The following is a 17,533-nucleotide window of genomic DNA, read 5'->3' on the forward strand; positions in this document are numbered from 1 at the left end:
ACATTTAAATTAACTATTGTATAAATACGATATATTAAACTACATTTATTTTACCTAAAATAACTTTTAAACCTGTATTTTACTTCAGTAAATAACAAAATGATGAATTAAATTTCATATATTAACTAAATAAATAGAAAAATATAGTGAAGTTAAATAACACAGCACTGAACAATGAGATAAGACCACTCCACCACCCGCAAACATGACACAGAGTGTAGCTAGATTGCTATTATATATTAAAAGTTTTCCATTGTAGAGACAGATTCGCAATGTAATTAAATGTTACTCTAATTTGTTGTATTGGTAATTTCTTATACGACCATTTCAGCATAACATGGACTTTTCAGAGCGACGATTCTTTTCGCTTACTTTCTCTCTGTTTCTTTTTTATTGAAAACATAAAACATATCAATTCTAATTAAGTTACAATGTTTGCACAGCGAAACAGTCAGTTTTATTATGAATAATAGACAAATTATTTATTTGATTTATTAAAGAGTAATCGCTGTCGCTTTATATAAAAATTAATTAAAAATAATAAAGAGCTATAACACCTAGGAAACAAATTTATTGAAAGTGATAGCTTATTCAATATTTCGTTTCATAGTGAAAGGTAGTGGTGTTGGCCTGGAGATAATGCTTTATTTTTAGTTGTTACATTTTGAACATTAACCACGTGTCATTTTAAAAGTTTACATAAGGTTAAAGTTTATCATATGAAGAACACTGATTATTTTATTTAAAAAAATGGATATATGGATAAATAACACGAAATGCAAGATATCATAAGTTAATATTAGATACAAATAAGTAATAATAAATCACGCTGAAATTGTTTGAATTGATTTTTCCTACAGTGCATTTTTGTTGTTGCCAAATTGACATCGGTTATTGCAAAATTGAATACGTAGCTCAATTCTGTTGTGGTGAGACGCTCCAATAGACTTGTTATTTTCAATGCCTTCTCATTCTTGTTTGTCAACGAGTCTAAAAGGTACGTAGAATTTTTCTTTCCATAGGAATGAATGGGTAAGGTTTACTAAATAGAAAACCTTTAGAGCATGGGCTGAGTTTGTTAACAATAGAGTCTGCACGGCATTAATTATTAAGGACGTAAGCAAAACGAGAAACAGAATTAAAACCAATACGACAAGGAAAAATTCAGTTCAAGGAAAAGTTAGGCAGGAAAACGAGAAGTGAAGAAGACAATGAGAAATTCTGCTGTTAAGAAAAGTTCATATAAAGTTTATTTTAAACGTCAGAGAGTAAAGATACACTAGAAAGTATAAAGAGAACATAATATTTCGTGTGCTTCACATTACAAACTTTTAAGAAACTCTGCTGATATTTTTAATGGACGGCCCCGGCATGGCCACGTGGTTAGGGCGCTCGACTCGCAGTCTAAGGATCGCGGGTTCGAATCCCCATCACGCCAAACATGATCGCCGTTCTCACCGTGGACGCGTTATAACGTGACGGTCAGTCCTATTGTTCGTTGGTAAAAGAGTTAGCGGTGGATGGTAATGAGTAACTGCCTTTGCCATAGTTTTATACTGCTAAGTTACGGATGGGTAGTACAGATATACATCGAGTAGCTATGCATAAAACTCAAACAACAAAAAATATGTATTAAATATGAGATTTTTTTATATATTTTGTAGGTTCATGTGTTCTAGTTAGATAAAACGAAACAATTCTCGTTTCATGTAGAATGTTTCTCAAGTTTTAGATTTCACAGCTCTCAATGTTGAAACAAGTTAAATCTATAAACTTTAACACATCTATTCAACTTTGCTAGATTCTAAACCTCTAGAAGTCTTACAATCCCAGTCTTAATCCAACTTTCTATTACAATATGAATCAAAATCTGCAAAACTAGAGAGAAACGACTTTAGATAACAAAATATAGTTAGCCTACTTGCACATGCACCTTGTCTTTGTGAATATGAACTAGGGCGGTGAAAGCTCCAAGTCAACAAAAAGGATGGCTGTTTATTTTAAGATATTACGAGTGAAGTCACAGGTAGCCTTCCTGCAAGAGAATGCAGTTAATGACCAATTAGTGAATGTGGTTCCTTGTGCAGCTAAATTTTTGTTAACTTGAGCAACATCTGCATCATACAAAATTTAATAGACATTTTTAAAAATTTACATATTAACTTAAGAGGTGAGAAAGAGACTTCGTATTGTTCTATATAACATTTATGGTTCTCTCTTGTTTATATAAAATACGATCAGATTTTCTTTGCATGTTATAAAGTATACGTAATAAAACACATATTCAGTAAGTTAAGCAAAAAATGATAAAGTGAAAACTCTTTCACACTGATCATCTAACTACTTTAAGAGGGATTAACTAACAATTATATACAAAACAAAAAACAAGAAAAACCTTCAATAATGAAAGCAATATGTGACAACAAAATTAAACCCTTTAACATAAAAAAGACATGTTATACTACATGAAGAAATTTTTATCGATAATAAGGCATTAAAAAATTGTCTCTAAAAATAAACATATTGCAACGAAGACTATTTTTTAAAAAATGAAAGAAAATCACTTAGATATAGAATAAGGCCTTTAACAACATTAAAACATAAAATGAACAAACTCTTTCCATCATTACAACATACACCAAAATAAACTATTTAGTACATACTTAACATAATATGTTTCAGATTGTTGTTGTTTTATGGGTCTATAATGTAATTACATAAACATATATGACGAATCACATCCTATGGAATGGCTGTCCACTCAGCCTGCAAAGCTGCTGCAAGCTGAGGTAGAGTCTGCGGTTGAGGTTGTCGCCGTCGCAGACGTCGGTCCAACTCGTTCTAAAGGTGTTCGATGGGGTTTAAATCTGGTGATCTGGAGGGCCAGGGAAGAACGTTGATATTGTGGTGTCTCAAGAAGACAGTGGTGAGTCGGGCTGTGTGAGGACAGGCGTTGTCATGTTGGAAAACGTTGTTGACGTTCTCCATGATGGGTTGCACATGGGGTCTAAGAATCTTGTCGACGTATCGTTGAGCCGTAAGATTCCCTCGAATGTGCAAAAGGTCTGTTCTGGCATTATAGGCGATGGCAGCCCACATCATGACGCTGCCACCACCAAATCTGTCAACATCCTGCACACAGTTTGCTGCAAAACGTTCACCTCGGCGACGATAAACACGGGTTTTCCCATCCTGCCTACGAAGCATAAAACGTGATTCATCGCTGAACCAAGCATGCCTCCATCGTCGATGAGGCCATACCCGATGTGCCCGAGTCCACTGCAGCCGTGGTTGACGATGTTGCTGGGTGAGGATGACGCCTCTGACTGGACGTCGAGGTCTGATTCCTGCATCTCGTAGACGGTTGCGTACGGTCTGATCGGAAATCCTACGCAGCCCTGGTATGGTTGAGGCAGTAGACGTCGCAGTGGTGGTCTTATCCCGAAGGTGACGTAACCGGATGTTGCGATCTTGTGCGGGCCTGGTCACACGAGGTCTGCTAGATCGTGGACGGTCACGAGGTGATCCATGTTGTTGGTGACGATTCCATAGCCTTGTGATGGTGCTTGGGTGGACATTCATAGCTCTGGCAACATCTGATCGAGATTCGCCTGTTTCCAAGCGACCAATGGCGTTGTTGCGTTGTGCTTTAGTCAGTCTTGGCGTAACTGTATTGTGTGTCGGTGGCTTAACGCTGAGCTATGGAAACCGAAAACCCGTCACTTTTATAGGGATTTTGCACATGTTGCACTTGCAGAACATGTAGATCTCTCAAACAAATTTATTGGACACGCATGCGTTTTGGCGAAAAATCCGATGTTTTCCTCCGTTTTCAAAGTGCACAACTTTTATTGTCATTTTGGTCTGACAATCAGTGCCTTAACACGTGTAATATCACATACTTTGAGCGTGTGACGTTATTACATATATTTCTCTTTAAAATAACAAAAATATTCCTTTTGCGTTTCTTGTTTTGAAGAGTATATATATATTTATATATTAAAGAACATTAATACTAATAAAGTAGACAAAATTCAAAAGAAGGACTGCGTTAAAAACAGCAAATTATATTAATTTTATTAACTAGTTATATTAGTTTGTTATAACCTAAAAAAAAAATTAAAAAACGCTCTACTAATTTAAAAGATCCCAGGGTACAAGCTGTAATGTGGGATATAAAATGAACCCTAGGTTTCGGAGGTGACTGAGGTAGGACCAACATTGCGGTGGGGATACACCGTCTATAAATCTTAACCTTCATTTGCCAGTTTTACATAAATAAATAAATAAAATAAAGGAGCAATATATATGGAAATGAAAATTGAAACATTCAATTAACATAACAAAAACGTAAATATAGGTTAGCCTATTCCACTGAAATTCATAGCATTCAATCGACTGTTTATGCTTATAAAAATCAGCAACAACAAAAATTTTAATCTTTCAGCGAGTTTCTTTCAATAATCGTATGATTTTGTTCAGGGAACTACCGTTAATGATTATCACTGTAAAAAAAAAAAAATCATTTGGTAGCTCATAAAGCAAGGGTTATGATACTTTTTCAACTGCGTTTTTCCCAGTGAATATCCACAGTCTTGTAAACTGTTGACATTCTAAGCATTACCTCTACGAGTACCAACAATCCTAAGCTGCGATAAGTAAATGGTAATCAAAAATGTCATTCATACACTTTATCATAATAGACTAACTACCTACAAAATCTGATAGCATGAGCCACATTGTACCCTTTCAGACATTAGTTTCTTGATTATGCAACAGTTTCGTAGCTTTGCTAATGGAAAAATAATCACATAACCAGACATTTATGGACTCATACAACGTAACATCAATCAACTCAATAGTAAGAACTTAAAGGAAAAGAAGGTCCACTACCACAAAAAACTAGATAAATTAAAGTACCGACAACAAAAAAGACACCAACTCGACAAACCATCAACAAACATCCTAATTAACATCACAAAAAACACTTTCACACGTTTTTGAACACTGCAAATCAAATAAACATAACATAACCATAGAAAACATCCAGATATTAAGTAGGGAAACAAATATTAAAAAAAACCTCAAAATCAAAGCCCTACTTATACAGCAACTAAAACCAAAATTAAACCAATATAAAGGAACAGCTTTATACCTATTCTAATTAATAACCTAACATCCACCTGCAGCTCCCCCTACAGTCCGGTACCCGTTTGTACTCTCCTCCCTAAGACGTGTGTCCGTCAACGGTCACATTCAAACTCTCCCTTTCTTAAGCTGAAGATGACCTAAAAAGGTCGAAACATTGTTCTCTGCTTATCAGTAAAAGTGTTAATACCCATACCAGCCGTTCTGAGATACATTTTTATTTCAAGTGGGTTTTTCGTCATCAAGAATCACACATTGTAGTTAATACAATCTATGGTGAGTATCACTTGGAAGCTTGGAAATAAAGCTTGGTCATTTCCCTGTATTTAGTGATAACACAAAGATGATGCCCTCTCTGATACTTCCAGCCATAGTGAAACCGTTTCTTGTCAAACTTGTTGGCAATTTAATCCACAAAATATTTTTTGACATATTTCTACATATTCATATTTCTTAAACTTATACATATGTGAGTAGTGTACAGTCGCACGCTCAAAGCAGTTGTAAACAAACATGACCTTGAGCCAATTTTGAGAAACTAGCGTAAGTGTAACGACAATAGCCAATGCTTTGACCGAAAATGTATGTCAACAATATCAGAGGAAGTGTAGCTTGGTGACAACGTTGGATGACATCGCAACAGCAGGAGAGCGTTGCTATGGGTACCATGCTAAGAGAACGTTGCTATGGGTACCATGCTAAGAGGACGTTGCTATGGGTACCATGCTAAGATAACGTTACTATGGGTACCATGCTAAGAGAACGTTGCTATGGGTACCATGCTAAGAGAACGTTGCTATGGGTACCATGCTAAGAGAACGTTGCTATGGGTACCATGCTAAGATAACGTTACTATGGGTACCATGCTAAGAGGACGTTACTATGGGTACCATGCTAAGAGAACGTTACTATGGGTACCATGCTAAGAGAACGTTGCTATGGGTACCATGCTAAGAGAACGTTGCTATGGGTACCATGCTAAGTAATATATGAACAAGTTATTCATACGACTGTTACCAACATTTATCTTTATTACAGTAATGTGCGTGTATTATACATTTGAAGATATGAAGAACTGATAAAATATGTACAATATCTGTAGTAAGTATAAAAATGTGCTTGACAAAATATTTCGTTTTATAGTTTCTTGAAAGACAATTAAATACATACATTTTCTTTCAAATTTTGTAAGTCCAACATGTCTACCATTTAACAATAAAAAACACAATTTACAATTAAGTAAGTAAATGTTCAATAAAAAAAATTCTTGAGAACCTCACGATGCGAGGCCTTAACCGTCACTACCCAAGGGCATGACTCAATTACGATGGTATTAGAAAGACGTTATAGTATGTAACAGCAATAATGGATAGTAATTATAGGTATGGGTTTATTAAACAATAGTTGTGTAGATATGACATAAAAATGAAAATGCCTTGTGTGTTATAAAGCTTACCTTAAGTCAGTTCTATAAAACTTTAAACATCTCTTTAAGTCACAAGAAGTGATGCCTAAACATACACAATTTAAAATATTCGAAACGAATACTAGAGTATGTAAGTACAAGCTGAAAAACAATGCCTAGGACATGACATTATAAATTTTATGTTAGAAAATTATATAAAAAAAACGCCTGTATAGGAAGGCAATGAAACGCAAGGTTGATCGTTTATTTTTTGAATTTCACACAAAGCTACACGAGGGCTATCTTCGCTAGCCGTCTCTAATTTAGCAGTGTAAGCTTGTCATTACCACTCACCGTCAACGTTTGGGCTGTTCTTTAACTAAAGAATAGCGGGATTGACCATCACATTATAATGCACCCATAGCTGAAAGGGCAAGCATGTTTGGTGTGACGAGGATTCGAACCCGCGGTCCTCAGAGTACGAGTCGATTGCCTTAACCACCTGGCCACGCCAGACCTCGCCGGGATGAATGAATAGCTATATCTAATTATAAAATAAAAAGAATGGTTGTTTCAGTGTGACCTAAAAATAGAAACGTTATGTAATTTATAAAGTATACTTATAGGCAATTACAGGTCGTATAAAAGGCTTTGAAAATATACTTAGTTTCAATCAGTCCACTGAACGCGAAAGAGTAAACACATGTCACGAGGAGCAGCCACAGTTCCTGTAGGATGAAATGTCTGTGGAACGATAGTGAAGCTGGCGTGAGTGTACATCCAACAGCGTTAACAAATAACGATATTAATTTGGCATATTTAAATCAATAATTCTACATTTATGTTCTTTTCCTTTTTTTTTTCAACAGACATCTAGTGAACAATACTGATCCGAGACATGTAATATAACCAAATTTTAGTTGAGACATTTAAAAAAAATATACCATGTCCATGATATTTAATGTAGTATTCAAAGAAGTCTTATTTGAGCGCCCTCTCATGAACATTCATTTAATGAAAATGTGCAAAGCAAACTGAACAAGACGAAACATCATTTGAAATTCAGAGATAAAGGCAGTATATATTTTCTATAAAAAGTTACATAAACCTATTAGCGCATGTTTAAAGCATGTTTCACTCAACACGATCATGTAAAATATTGAAAAGGTTTATCAGAATAAAAGAAGAATTAAAATGAAACATTTAAAATCGAGGTCACGACTTAACAAATGGCTGCAGGTAGCAGTTGTTTTGAATTTCGCGCAAAGCCTTAACCACCTGGCATGGGCATGGCGGGCCCACAGTTACTTAGTCTTAAACATTTTTACAGAGGAAGTCAGATAATTCTTAAATAAATTCACCACATTGAACAAATATGAATGAGATTTAAATTTTTGAAGTCATGCACGTTTAGTTTACTATTATATTGCATAGCAACAATCAGATACCAGTACGCCACCTTTGTTTATAACATTTGTTATAGCGACGTGCAAAGGCTGTAAATCCAATAATATATCATAAAGTTTGGCCACCTTAAGAGATTTAACCCTAAGCTAAACTAAGCTAGCACTGCCAAATAATTTCTATATGAAACGTATTATAATATAATAAATACTAAAACCAGATATATTCAGCACTTTCAAAGTGAAAATAAATTATGCCAAACACTAATATACTAGTTGTTAGCTTTAGGAAATTTTTATTTTTTGTACAAGGTAATTTTTATTGCTTTGAATCAAAATATTTAGTTACGTAAAGAAATATTTATGATTTTTTTGCATAAAAACTATAATTAATATGGTTGAATTAATTGAAAAAACAAGATGTTTAAAGCCATTTTCACCTGAGCTATGTTGAGTACTCTGATTTATTTATCTAATTATGTATTTTGATTAAAATCAATAAAAATAGCACCGTATGAAAAACAGAAATTTGATAAAGTTACTTTAGTTAAAACAAAACCGGATACATTGCTCCTGCTTTTTGCATATGCTTTGCATGACATTACAAAGTTTTCAAAACAAAATTCCCTATCTTTTGGTGCCCTAATTTCTGTTGTGTTGTCAAGCGTTGTTTGCAGTTTTCTGATTTTAATATCGCTCTATTTAATGAAAAATTGATATATTTTGTTCTCGTTGCAAGAAAACGTAAATACAAATTTATCAACACGACACGTTTTTGTGAAGTCGTTGTATAGCTGATTCTTGCGAGTACACGCAAGTAAAGCAAAAAATATGGCTGAAGCAAGCCCATTTAGTTGAGGGAGTGTACGTGCATGTTTGAGAGAAAGCATCTGTCGTTGCCACTTAATGGGAGTTATTTTGCAGGCATGTATATGTAGAGTAATGAAAGAGGAAGAGAAAAGTCACAAGTGTAAATTCAACAAAGTTTTCAACTAGTTTTAACCCACAACAGATCACAGATAGAATGATAAGATGTCCGCACAGAGAAAAGAAACATAAATAACAGCTCACTCGACAACACATTATCAAAAATCTGGCTTTTGCAATTTGATATTAATTTATCGTCATGTTTGCCAAAAATTGCTTAATAGGTTGATTTGATAACAAAGTGGCCTCTGAGACCGCACTCAAATAGCCCATGTTACTTTCTGCACAAAGTTGTATCTGTTCCCCGAATCTGGAGTTTGTAGCTTTCAAGATGTAGCCGTTCATAAGGAACATACCAACAGAGAGAGAGAGAGAGAAAGACATTTGAGTTTATATAAATATATTATATTGTAGTATAATAACAAGAAACACTGATAGAACCAGGTATATAAATATATTATATTGTAGTATGATAACAAGAAACACTGATATAACCAGGTATATTAATATATTATATTGTAGTATGATAACAAGAAACACTGATATAACAAGGTATATTAATATATTATATTGTAGTATGATAACAAGAAACACTGATATAACCAGGTATATTAATATATTATATTGTAGTATGATAACAAGAAACACTTATGTAACCAGGTATATTAATATATTATATTGTAGTATGATAACAAAAAACACTGATAGAACCAGGTATATTAATATATTATATTGTAGTATGATAACAAGAAACACTGATAGAACCAGGTATATAAATATATTATATTGTAGTATGATAACAAGAAACACTGATATAACCAGGTATATTAATATATTATATTGTAGTATGATAACAAGAAACACTGATATAACAAGGTATATTAATATATTATATTGTAGTATGATAACAAGAAACACTGATATAACCAGGTATATTAATATATTATATTGTAGTATGATAACAAGAAACACTGATGTAACCAGGTATATTAATATATTATATTGTAGTATGATAACAAGAAACACTGATATAACCAGGTATATTAATATATTATATTGTAGTATGATAACAAGAAACACTGATATAACAAGGTATATTAATATATTATATTTTAGTATGATAACAAGAAACACTTATGTAACCAGGTATATTAATATATTATATTGTAGTATGATAACAAGAAACACTTATGTAACCAGGTATATTAATATATTATATTGTAGTATGATAACAAGAAACACTGATAGAACCAGGTATATTAATATATTATATTGTAGTATGATAACAAGAAACACTGATAGAACCAGGTATATAAATATATTATATTGTAGTATGATAACAAGAAACACTGATATAACCAGGTATATTAATATATTATATTGTAGTATGATAACAAGAAACACTGATGTAACCAGGTATATTAATATATTATATTGTAGTATGATAACAAGAAACACTGATATAACCAGGTATATTAATATATTATATTGTAGTATGATAACAAGAAACACTGATAGAACCAGGTATATTAATATATTATATTGTAGTATGATAACAAGAAACACTGATAGAACCAGGTATATAAATATATTATATTGTAGTATGATAACAAGAAACACTGATAGAACCAGGTATATTAACATATTATATTGTAGTATGATAATAAGAAACACTGATATAACCAGGTATATTAATATATTATATTGTAGTATGATAACAAGAAACACTGATAGAACCAGGTATATTAATATATTATATCAGGGGTGTGCAACATTTTTCGTCGGTGGGCCATATAACCAACTTCATCAATCAAGCGGGGCCACTTAAAAAACAAGCTTATTCGTGTACATGCACGATAAATTAAAAAAATTCTCAAAATGCAAGCAATAATATTTTATATTTTTGCATGAGTGATCATTTTAGTGCGACACTTGAAATTTAGAGTCCTTGCAGAGCTTGTCAATATCAGCTTTGACAGAAGTGGTTGCCACTCTTAACTGACTGGTCAAATGTTCATCAGTCAGCTGACGTCTACATTTGGTTTTGATGAGCTTCATTTTGGAGAAAAATTGCTCACAGCAGTAGGTGCTACCAAAAAGGGAGGCAATTCTTTGTGCATGACGGGACAAATTGGGAAACTTTTCACGTACACAGAGTTTGTAAAAGTCTAGCAAACTGTTTTCAGAGAATTTCCTTTTAGTGTCCATGTCAGCCTGCAGTTCAATGAGTTCCATTTGGCAATCATCAGGACTGTCTTCCACTGCCAAATCAAAAGGTTGAGCGAACAATTTCAATCTAATTTCAGTTTGTCTGAAATCTGGAAATCTGTTTGCAAACTCATCACACAGCTTTTGTACACTGGTTCCATATTTGGTGCAATCCAGATTAGGAAATTCCAGTTTCCTGGTTGCAAGACATGTAAAATGGGTCAATATGGCTCTTCTCAACTGAACCTGGAAAAGTTCCAATTTCTTCTCAAAAGCACAAATATGCTCAAACAACTTATTCACAAGTTGACTTTTCCCTTGTAGTTTTAAGTTTAAATCAGACAGATGCTGTGTAATGTCTGTGAGGAATGCTAAGTCATTCAGCCAGTTCTCATTGCTCAAGAAGTCCACATTCTGACGTTTGCTCTCCATGAAGAACTTAATCTCCTCTCGCAGATTCCAGAATCTCTTCAAAGTAGCAGCTCTACTAAGCCAACGTACAGCAGAGAAGTACAAAACATCTGAATACTCACTGTCCAGCTCATCTAAAAAGTTTTAAATTGTCGATGATTTAATCCTCGTGTTCGAATATAATTTACGCATTGGACGACATTTTTCATGACTTCTGCAAAATCCAGAACTTTGGTGCACAAGCTCTCTTGGTGAATAATGCAATGGCTTACAACTACGTCTTGTGCTCCAATTGCAGTTAGAAATTTCTTGGTGAATCCATTTGTCCTACCTGTCATGGAAGGAGCACCATCTGTTGTAACACCACATAATTTATAAGGATTCAGTTCAAACTTTTCTACAACCTTAAGCACTTGTTCACAAATATCCTGTCCTGTGGTTGTGGAGGAAAGGCTTGCCATATCTAAAACTCTTCGAAAACATCAAAGCCTGCAGTAACAGCTCTGATGAAAATGACAAGTTGGGATGTGTCATTGATATCAGTGCTTTCATCCAAAGCCAGACTGAAAGCTTCACACGAATTCAATCTCTCTTTCAAAGTTTCTTTGATGTCCTCTGAAAGATCTTTTGTCCTGCGTGAGACAGTAAAGCGGGAAAGGCTAGTTTGCTCCACCAAATATTTTTCTCTGGACATGCATATTCTGTGAATATTGTTAAACAATTTTAATAAATTCTCCATCACTGAAAGGCTTTCCCTTTTCTGCCATACATTCACAAAGCTTGAAACTCAGTTTTGTCACCAGTTCCGAATTTTTCTTGAAAGTGGTAAAACACCTTGTTGCTTTTCAATGAATGTTTTTAAATGTTCAATTTTGTCCTTTCGTGCCTGACCAACAATTTCATCAAACTGGGAGGAGTGCTTGGTTGCGTAATGTCGCTTAATATTGTACTCTTTCATGACTGCAATTGTAGTTTGACAGACGAGGCAGACAACACCTTGATTATGTGGGACAACAAGATATTTTGTGCACCATTCACTGTTGAATAACCTTCCCTCATCATCAATTTTCGTTTCTTAACTGCTGACATTTTACTAGCCCTGAAATCAAAACAAAATTATTCTCACGAAAATAGCAAAGTAGAAAAAAACATAGAATTTATTTACACATGGAACCTCTTATGGACAGAAACACATGTTTCTAAATTGGCATCCCGATCATAGCCTTCCGGTACTTAAATTAATTGAGAATAGCAAAATACAGTGTGACCTCGCCTATTCGCGGTTCGCCATTCGCGGCCCCGCATATTCGCGGGTTATGCGCGAACTGCGTTTTTGTTGGTCACAGAGACTGAAAGGGCTTTTCGAGGAGATTTCTGTTGTATTTACTCAATCAAGCCGTTTTTATCAATTGTCGTCTTCACCAAACAAGATTGGACTGCTATTGGCTGACTGCCTCAGCTTCCCCAACAACGCAAACGGCAAAGCACAGCCCGGTAACGCACGGTACAATTTAGTGAAATACATAACAGTATATGGCTACATTATTACTGCATCAATGAGTATAAGTATCATTAGTGTTTGGGAAGCATTTCATATAGTATATAATCGCATACATATACGTTTTAAAACTGCGTCCATTATTCGCGGTTTTTCGCTATTCGCGGGAGGGTAAAGAACGTAACCCCGCGAATAACGAGGTCACACTGTACATAGAATCAGATGCATCTGAAAGCAAAAATTTTAATAAATTCAGTAAAGTCACAACAATATGCTAAATAATAATCAATTTACCTTCAATCTCTTGTAGTAACTGTAAAAGGTAATAAAATTTTCACCAATAATGAATGACGGACAGCAGAGGTTAGGGAAAATTGTCGCCAGCGGGCGAAGGCGAGGTTCAGGACATGACGTTGAGTCGTAGACAATAGTGCTAGTGCACGTCACCTATTCATGCCCTAAGGAGGCCGACCAATCGAATTCGGCCTGCTCCTCTCTAGCAAAGATAATTTTAGAAGTTTGTCGAGTCGAAGCCTGGAAATCCCGTAGGATCGATGCTTTTAAAAATATTCCATTTGCGTTGGATTACAGATCAGGCCACATGGTTAGATTACAACAACTAGGGCCACACTAAATGGCTTGGCGGGCCGGGTTGTGGCCCGCGGGCCGCCTTTTGCACACCCCTGTATTATATTGTAGTATGATAACAAGAAACACTGATAGAACCAGGTATATTAATATATTATATTGTAGTATGATAACAAGAAACACTGATAGAACCAGGTATATTAATATATTATATTGTAGTATGATAACAAGAAACACTGATAGAACCAGGTATATTAATATATTATATTGTAGTATGATAACAAGAAACACTGATAGAACCAGGTATATTAATATATTATATTGTAGTATGATAATAAGAAACACTGATATAACCAGGTATATTAATATATTATATTGTAGTATGATAACAAGAAACACTGATATAACCAGGTATATTAATTTATTATATTGTAGTATTATAACAAGAAACACTGATAGAACCAGGTATATTAATATATTATATTGTAGTATGATAACAAGAAACACTGATATAACCAGGTATATTAATATATTATAATGTAGTATGATAACAAGAAACACTGATATAACCAGGTATATTAATATATTATATTGTAGTATGATAACAAAAAACACTGATAGAACCAGGTATATTAATATATTATATTGTAGTATGATAATAAGAAACACTGATATAACCAGGTATATTAATTTATTATATTGTAGTATGATAACAAGAAACACTGATATTATTAGGTATATTAATTTATTATATTGTAGTATGATAACAAGAAACACTGATATAACCAGGTATATTAATTTATTATATTGTAGTATGATAACAAGAAACACTGATAGAACCAGGTATATTAATATATTATATTGTAGTATGATAACAAGAAACACTGATAGAACCAGGTATATTAATATATTATATTGTAGTATGATAACAAGAAACACTGATAGAACCAGGTATATTAATATATTATATTGTAGTATGATCACAAGAAACACTGATATAACCAGGTATATTAATATATTATATTGCAGTATGATAACAAGAAACACTGATGTAACCAGGTATATTAATATATTATATTGTAGTATGATAACAAGAAACACTGATAGAACCAGGTATATTAATATATTATATTGTAGTATGATAACAAGAAACACTGATAGAACCAGGTATATTAATATATTATATTGTAGTATGATCACAAGAAACACTGATATAACAAGATATATTAATATATTATATTGAGGTATGATAACAAGAAACACTGATATAACCAGGTATATTAATATATTATATTGCAGTATGATAACAAGAAACACTGATGTAACCAGGTATATTAATATATTATATTGTAGTATAATAACAAGAAACACTGATAGAACGAGGTATATAAATATATTAAATTGTAGTATGATAACAAGAAACACTGATAGAACCAGGTATATAAATATATTAAATTGTAGTATGATAACAAGAAACACTGATATAACCAGGTATATTAATATATTATATTGTAGTATGATAATAAGAAACACTGATATAACCAGGTATATTAATATATTATATTGTAGTATGATAATAAGAAACACTGATATAACCAGGTATATTAATATATTATATTGTAGTATGATAACAAGAAACACTGATATAACCAGGTATATTAATATATTATATTGTAGTATGATAACAAGAAACACTGATAAAACCAGGTATATTAATATATTATATTGTAATATGATAAGAAGAAACACTGATATAACCAAGTATATTAATATTTTATATTGTAGTATGATAACAAGAAACACTGATAGAACCAGGTATATTAATATATTATATTGTAGTATGATAACAAGAAACACTGATATAACCAGGTATATTAATATATTATATTGTAGTATGATAACAAGAAACACTGATATAACCAGGTATATTAATATATTATATTGTAGTATGATAATAAGAAACACTGATATAACCAGGTATATTAATATATTATATTGTAGTATGATAATAAGAAACACTGATATAACCAGGTATATTAATATATTATATTGTAGTATGATAACAAGAAACACTGATATAACCAGGTATATTAATATATTATATTGTAGTATGATAACAAGAAACACTGATATAACCAGGTATATTAATATATTATATTGTAATATGATAAGAAGAAACACTGATATAACCAGGTATATTAATATTTTATATTGTAGTATGATAACAAGAAACACTGATAGAACCAGGTATATTAATATATTATATTGTAGTATGATAACAAGAAACACTGATATAACCAGGTATATTAATATATTATATTGTGGTATGATAACAAGAAACACTGATATAACCAGGTATATTAATATATTATATTGTAGTATGATAATAAGAAACACTGATATAACCAGGTATATTAATATATTATATTGTAGTTTGATAACAAGAAACTCTGATAGAACCAGGTATATTAATATATTATATTGTAGTATGATAACAAGAAACACCGATATAACCAGGTATATTAATATATTATATTGTAGTTTGATAACAAGAAACAGTGATATAACCAGGTATATTAATATATTATATTGTAGTATGATAACAAGAAACACTGATATAACAAGGTATATTAATATATTATATTGTAGTATGATAACAAGAAACACTGATATAACAAGGTATATTAATATATTATATTGTAGTATGATAACAAGAAACACTGATAGAACCAGGTGTATTAATATATTATATTGTAGTATGATAACAAGAAACACTGATATAGCAAGGTATATTAATATATTATATTGTAGTATGATAACAAGAAACACTGATATAACCAGGTATATTAATATATTATATTGTAGTATGATAACAAGAAACACTGATAGAACCAGGTATATTAATATATTATATTGTAGTTTGATAACAAGAAACACTGATATAACAAGGTATATTAATATATTATATTGTAGTATGATAACAAGAAACACTGATATAACCAGGTATATTAATATATTATATTGTAGTATGATAACAAGAAACACTGGTAGAACCAGGTATATTAATATATTATATTGTAGTATGGTAACAAGAAACACTGATATAACCAGGTATATTAATATATTATATTGTAGTATGATAACAAGAAACACTGATATAACCAGGTATATTAATATATTATATTGTAGTATGGTAACAAGAAACACTGATAGAACCAGGTATATTCAATACTGTTTGAAGAAAATACGTCTCATTCACCGAACACGAAAACACTAGTCACATATTAATGTTAACCACTATTAGAAAACTTCGTATGTGGAAAGATATTTGACCTAAAAATAAATACTATTACCCAAGCGCACAACGTTTCGTGTTCAAACTGATTTCCACGTAATTACAAAACGGTTCCTACGGACTTTTAACTTCGCTTGTTAATAATTTATTTACCTTCTGTTATCACAACTTGTTTTGTTGTTGAATTTCGCACAAAGCTACTCGACGTCCTTGTTCTAGCTGTCTCTAATTTAGCAGTGTAAGACTAGAGGAAAGGCAGCTAGTCATCACCACCCACCGCCAACTCTTGGGCTACTCTTTTACTAACGAATAGTGGGATTGACCGTCACATTATAACGCCCCCACGGCTGAAAGGGCGAGCATGTTTGGCGCGATGGGGATGGGAACCTGCGACCCTCAGATTACGAGTCGCACGCCTTAACACGCTTAGCCATGCCGGGCCTTTAACTTCGCTCGAAATATGCACGTTCGTAAAAGTACCTAAGTTCCAAAGACGAGATATCTCAGTTTCTATATCTCATTCATACAAAAAAAACGTTAGTAGTTGATTAGAGCTGTCGCTTAAAACACAAATTAAAACGTTCAACTCTGTTTTTTGTTGTTGTTGTTTCTTAGGGCAAATGCACTTGCATCGCTAAAAGCAATACGAC

At 32.7% G+C, this 17,533-nt stretch overlaps 1 long non-coding RNA gene across 1 annotated transcript; it reads right to left on the reverse strand.

Moving 5' to 3' along the window:
• Nucleotides 1-512: 512 nt before the first annotated feature.
• On the reverse strand, nt 513-17,503 carry LOC143244959 (uncharacterized). The gene is made up of 3 exons (XR_013025404.1): nt 17,037-17,503; nt 6,908-7,097; nt 513-2,035 (listed from the first exon to the last, which is right to left on the reverse strand). It is a non-coding gene; the product is annotated as an uncharacterized LOC143244959 (long non-coding RNA).
• Between the last annotated feature and the right edge of the window lie 30 nt (nt 17,504-17,533).

The sequence above is a fragment of the Tachypleus tridentatus genome, chromosome 2 (assembly GCF_004210375.1).
Source record: "Tachypleus tridentatus isolate NWPU-2018 chromosome 2, ASM421037v1, whole genome shotgun sequence".
Taxonomy (NCBI): Eukaryota; Metazoa; Arthropoda; class Merostomata; order Xiphosura; family Limulidae; genus Tachypleus; species Tachypleus tridentatus.